This window comes from Callorhinchus milii, unplaced genomic scaffold, assembly GCF_018977255.1.
Source record: "Callorhinchus milii isolate IMCB2004 unplaced genomic scaffold, IMCB_Cmil_1.0 Scaffold2, whole genome shotgun sequence".
Classification (NCBI taxonomy): Eukaryota; Metazoa; Chordata; class Chondrichthyes; order Chimaeriformes; family Callorhinchidae; genus Callorhinchus; species Callorhinchus milii.
The window spans coordinates 112,304,516-112,310,415 of NW_024704743.1; the positions used below are offsets into that span (position 1 = coordinate 112,304,516).

General features: G+C 38.3%; 1 non-coding gene across 1 annotated transcript; it reads left to right on the forward strand.

The window, feature by feature from the left end:
• The first annotated feature begins 5,530 nt into the window (after nucleotides 1–5,530).
• On the forward strand, nucleotides 5,531–5,604 carry trnag-ccc. The gene has a single exon. It is a non-coding gene; the product is annotated as a tRNA-Gly (tRNA).
• The last annotated feature ends 296 nt before the right edge of the window (nucleotides 5,605–5,900 follow it).

Below are 5,900 nucleotides of genomic sequence, written 5' to 3' on the forward strand. Positions count from 1 at the left end.
AAACCTGTAAAGCGCTTTGCGGTGCCTCATGAACGTGATAAGGCGCTATATCAAATGCAAGGATTATTATTGTTATTTTTACCTGTTCCAGGCACTAGCTCAGATGTGGGCACTGGGGAGCAAAAGATTACACCTAAATCATGATTTTCCTTTGACTATTGATGATGACTGAACCAATGGAAAGCTAATTTGTTCTTGTTTCTCATCAGATCTGAAACAATAGGAATACAATGATATCCTGCTGTAAATTCTGTTACTGGCAGCGAATAAAAAAATCACATTATAGAGAAAACAGATTGTGAATGCAAAAACTTTGAACACGTCGTCTGTAAACCATCACAACTCACCAGAGATATGGACGCTTACCAACCTGATATTGTCGGTGTAAGTGAAATCCAATGGACTAGAACAGTTGTGATCACAAAGTATTAGAGTGTGGGAGAACAGATAATAGACACAGTCAGGGTGCAGCTACTCTTTTCAATCAATTAGCTCCAAAAGTGCTGAGTGTAGTAACTACATGATTGAATTACTGAAGCAAAATTCATCACCAGGCATTGGAAAACTTGCAATCGTGGAATGTTATGCTCCACTAATTTGCTGTTCTCATGAAGAGGAAAAGTTTTTTATGACATATTCACTGATCAATTACATATAGAAGCATATCAGATCCTGGTATACATATGTCAGTGGGATCCACTCTGAATACCTGGGGCAGATAGTATGGCATTTGAAGAAGAAATTGGCACATCCATATTTAGTGAGATAAGTGATCATTTAAAATTATTTAGGTAAACAGAAGCATGTGGAGTAAGAAAGCTTGCCCAACATTTTGCCCTGCCGGGAATCGAACCCAGGTCCTCTCGCTTGCGAGGCAAGTGCTCTAACCATTAATCTACAGGACTCCGACAAAATGGCAAAACTGGATCATGGGCTTCTGACTGTCCATACACTGTCCGCAGATTGATTCACTTATAAGAGAACAGATCCAGCTACATGTGTTACAGAATAAGCCAAATAACAGAGACTGAGAAGAATTGGAGTCAAACTAAAGACTTGCCTTTAAGAGTTCAACAAAGAGAAATTAAATCACATTGGGGGAAAAAAATCTCAGTGATTAGTAAAGCAACAGCAACAATTTATATTTACATAGCGTCGGGGTAGCACCTTGAAGTGCTAAACATTGGTATGGTTCGATAGTGAGCCGGGGAGAAAGGCAAGCTGACCATAGGCAGAGCTACAAAATCGAAGAGGAAAGTCTTCAGGTGCAATCTCCAAAAGACTAAGGAAAGTAAATGCTAGTGTATAGGAGTTTGGTGAGCACAACTTCAAAAGAAGCAGTTATATGGAATTCCATCAAAGCTACAAAAGGAAATGAAACAAGTCACTTTTCGATCAGTGTGGAGAGATCAATGAAATCGACATGAAAAGTAATCAAGGCAATAATCTCCATTACACTACATCCAACAGATGGAATAACTTCAAGCAGCTCTCTGCAACACTGGCTTCTATAATCATAGTTAGGCCAATGATGAAAGGCTAAAAGTGGGCTGAAAATGTAATGAATGTCAAGATAAACAGGGAACTGGCCCAGACACAGAGAAATTTCTATGAGTAAATGATATGCATACGTGAAACTCTCAGGCTGGTTTGGATAGTCTTATAGCAGCAACAACAATAACTGGCATTTCTGTAGCGATCCTCATCAGGATAGCGTCTTGGAGAACTGAAGCATGGGTCAGACACCCAGCTGACCCCCCAAAAAGACAAGATAAAGGAGGAGGTAAGAATTCTTCAGCACCTGATGCACAACACAGGGGTTGCTCTGTGTAACATGATTCTTAACACTATTTAATCTCATTCTGTAAAGCACTTTGATGCATTTCTTGTAAGTAAAATGCAATATTGCTGTTAATTGCAGATGGTCCCCTAAAAGGACTCTTACGGGATAATTATATAGCCACAGTAGCTGCATAATTTGTGTTGGGATTCTGTTTAAATGCTCCGTTTATAGTGAAGTTTAACATGAAGATAAACAAGATAGCCGCAGGCATGATCACCACAAGAGGTGTCCAATAAGTTAAAAATACAACAAAATAACTATGTTGTATTTTATAAATAAAAACACAAAAAAGGAGCCGTAAGAGTTCATTGCATTCAGCTTGTATAATTGGTGTTTAAACAAGTGTACCAGAGCAAAGGCCAATTAACAGTTCTTTTAAATTGTACATCAGGATGATACCAGGAATGAGGGACTTCAGTTATCAGGAGAGGCTAGACAAACTAGGGTTATTCTCCTTGGAGCAAAGAATGTTAAGAGGAGACTTAATAGAAGTTTTCAAAATTATGAGGGGATTCGATAGGGTGAACAAAGAGAAACCATTTCCACTGGCGGGTGAGTCGGTAACCCGAGGACACTGATTTAAAATAGTTGTTGAAAGAAACAGAGGGGAGGTGTGAAAGAAATAACAAAAAAAAGGAAGAATTTTTTTCTCACAGCGAATTGTCCGGATGTAGAATGCATTGCCTGAAAAGGTGGTGGAAGCCAATTCGGTAACAACTTTTAAGAGAGAAGTAGATAATTATTTTGGGAAGATAAGTTTGCACGGCTATGGGGAGAAAGCAGGAAGTGGGATTGATTCGGATAGATCTTTTAAAAGAGCCAGCACAGACACGATGGGCCGAATGGCCTCCTTCTATGCTGTATAATTCTATGATTCTATGAACTGTTCGCCAGAAAAAAAGGGTTTGGCTAACAATCACATGACTAGCAGGTGCAATGCCAAACTCACTAAAAAACAATAAAAGTTTACTTTTATATAATGCACTTTTCACGTTGGTGTGACTGTGCATTTGGTGGACAAATGCAGCAGCCAATTTGCGCACAACATTGTCGCACAAACAGCCATGTAGTGAATGATCAGTTTTACTCGCGGACTTGTTCACCAAGACACAAGAAGAAACTCTCTTCTCTTTTTGAATAGTTGAAAATGCTCCTTTGGAGCCAGACATCAAGGGTATTCGAATAATAATCCTTACATATGATATAGAGCCTTTTTGGTGGGAAGGACATTTCAAAGTGTTTCACAGGATTCACTGTAAAGTGTAATCTGTTTTTATATATGTTATGTATTTTATATTATATGTTGTTATATATTTTTTATATTATCTGTTTTTATATTATATGTACAGTAGCTTTATGAATTCTGTATGTGTATGTGTGTGAATACAGTTTTAAAAAAACAACTTTTAAAAAAATTATTTAATATTAAGTTAATTGTAACTGCGAAAAGCAATGTTATAATTTTCAAATTGCAACACAAATTGCAGAAAAGAGGTGGGGATCCGCTCAGAATTCCTGAAGCTAAAGGGGCAACTGAACAAAATGCAGCAGCTACTAGTTGAGCTGTTGGCAGTGCAAGTTTGCCTTTAAAATCTATTACAGCACATTCCACCTTTAAAATTCTGAACTGTTTTTTTTGAGGCAAGCAATTTGTGCCTTAGAGCAAGATTTGCAGAAACACCAAGCTCCATTAATTTCTATTAGAAGCGATCGTACTGTGTTGAAGTGGCATTTTGGATTCCCAATAACCATCAATACAGTAGCTTGTATCATCAATGTAAACAAAGCATCAGTGCTGCTTGTACAGCATTTCCTTCTATTGAGCTGCAATATCCCACTGGGATTTTTTTAATTTAGTGTGGCAATATCCACAAAGGAGACTTCGCCGATTTTTTCTGCGGACTGAATCATATAGAAGAGAAAGATGACTTACATTCCCTCAGTGTCCATATGGGTGCCTGAGATTTGAGAGTCATTTTCTTATTGTTATCCTTTACATAAGCTTCTGAGATCCCTGGATTCCATGGCCTTTTTTTCAGATTTCAGTTTCCCACTTTATAAACTGGAAAATCCCCTAACATTGTACGGAATGTTTCCATTTAGATGGCAAGAGTAGTTCTTGCTGAAAACTGCAAGATGTGATGGGTTCATTGGCACCGGTGACCATTATGTTATGGACTTTGAGCCCATACTGTAGGGCGAGGCTGACACTTCAGTGCAGTGCAAAGGGGGGTGTGCTGCACTTTTGGAGGTGCTGTCCTTCTGCATGTTCAAGTGGACATTAAAGATCCTATTTGGCACTATTTGGCTGACAATTCTGCAGTTAAAATTGATCATTCACTTCACAGCTGTTTGTGGGACATTGCTGTGCATAAAGCGGCTACCACATTTACCTACAAAATACATAGTCACTACACTTTACAGTAACTCCTCTGAAGCGCTTTGAAATATCCTCCCGATGTGAATGGCACTGTACTAAATGCAAGGATGATTATAATTATTATGATTATCGTGAATTGAAAACTACTTGTAGAGCGAAGTTCCTGGGGGTCAGTGTAATACACTTCCTGGTTACCCTCAAGATTCGTTACTTGTGACTCATGTTATGAATATACAATGCAATACAAATTTCCATTTATATGACATCTTTCATGTGGTATACCTATAAATATAAATTACATGTAAAAAAATTACGGTTTAAATGAATATCTCAGTTTGGACCCCACTATCTAACTATCTTTTCCAAAGCAATCACAGAAGACTATCTCTTATTGTTAAGACTCTTACCTCTTAAGACTCCATCCTATTATTTTTATAGGCAAACCAGGAAACTAACCACGCAAATGTCTACAGCTATTTCATGGGTTTTTGCTTTAGAACAACTTTCCCAAAAAGGTAATTGATGTGAGCCAGCCAAAAGAGCCCCAAGTCATAAACCTCAGACTCCGATTAAAAGTGTACTGTCAATTATTGTCAATGCAAAAAAGAGACTTTTTGCTGACTGCATCTTATTTGCTGTAATGATCATGGTGACTTTATGGCCTAAGCTGTTCATCATTGTTCCAGGGACTGAATGTACTCGATGAATTCACCTGTTGTCTAGCAACATAATTATAATGAAAGTTTGGACTCAGCAGACCTTCAAGTACATAATTTAAAAGTAAAGAAGTTTCCCCTTCTAAACAAAAGTAATAAATAACAAAGTTATCAAGATTATAAAATCTTTGTTCTGTTATTGGGATGTAAATATCAAGCGTTCCTGCGGGAAAGAGATTGCGGGAAAGAGATCGTTGTCCAATAGTGTCTAACGCATTTATTATAAGGTTACTGTCTTTATGAAAAAGTGTTTGGCAAACGCTTGTTTTACAAACATAAGATGCAATACCTGAGTTGAAGCTGTTGTCATGGTCAAAATGGTGCAGGACTCTTTTAAGTTTTGTTTTGATCACCCGAATATCTGACACATGCAGAAAGCCAGTACTATGTTTAAGAGTATCCAACCAAAACTACTGAGATACCTACAAGGCAACAACCTTCTTATAATATTGCTGTCTGGATCCAATATCTCAGAATCTGATTTGTAACGCAGTGTGAAAACAAAGCTTGATATCCATGTTATCACTTCCAGATCATTGTGTTGGCGCATGTGTGATAAACACAGGTGTGATAAGCTACCATCACTTCCTTTGTCCTGTAGCTCAGTGGTTAGAGCACTCGCCTCCCAAGCGAGAGGACCTGAGTTTGATTCCCGGGCAGGGCGAAACGTTGGGCAAGTTTCCTTACTCCACACGCCTCTGTTTACCAGGCAGTAAGTAGGAACCGGTTGGTAGAAGATTGGCGGATCACATTTCCAGCGTCAATAATCCTTCAAATAAAATAAGCATAATTTGGTCACTAAATCCACGACTGTTTGTGGGACACTACTATGCACAATTGGCTGTCGTGTTTCACCCACAAAATATGCAGTCAATTCACTTTAAAGTATATCCTGTGAAGCGCTTTAAGACGACTCGAAGACGTGATAAAGCGCTATATCAAATGCAAGGATTATTATTGT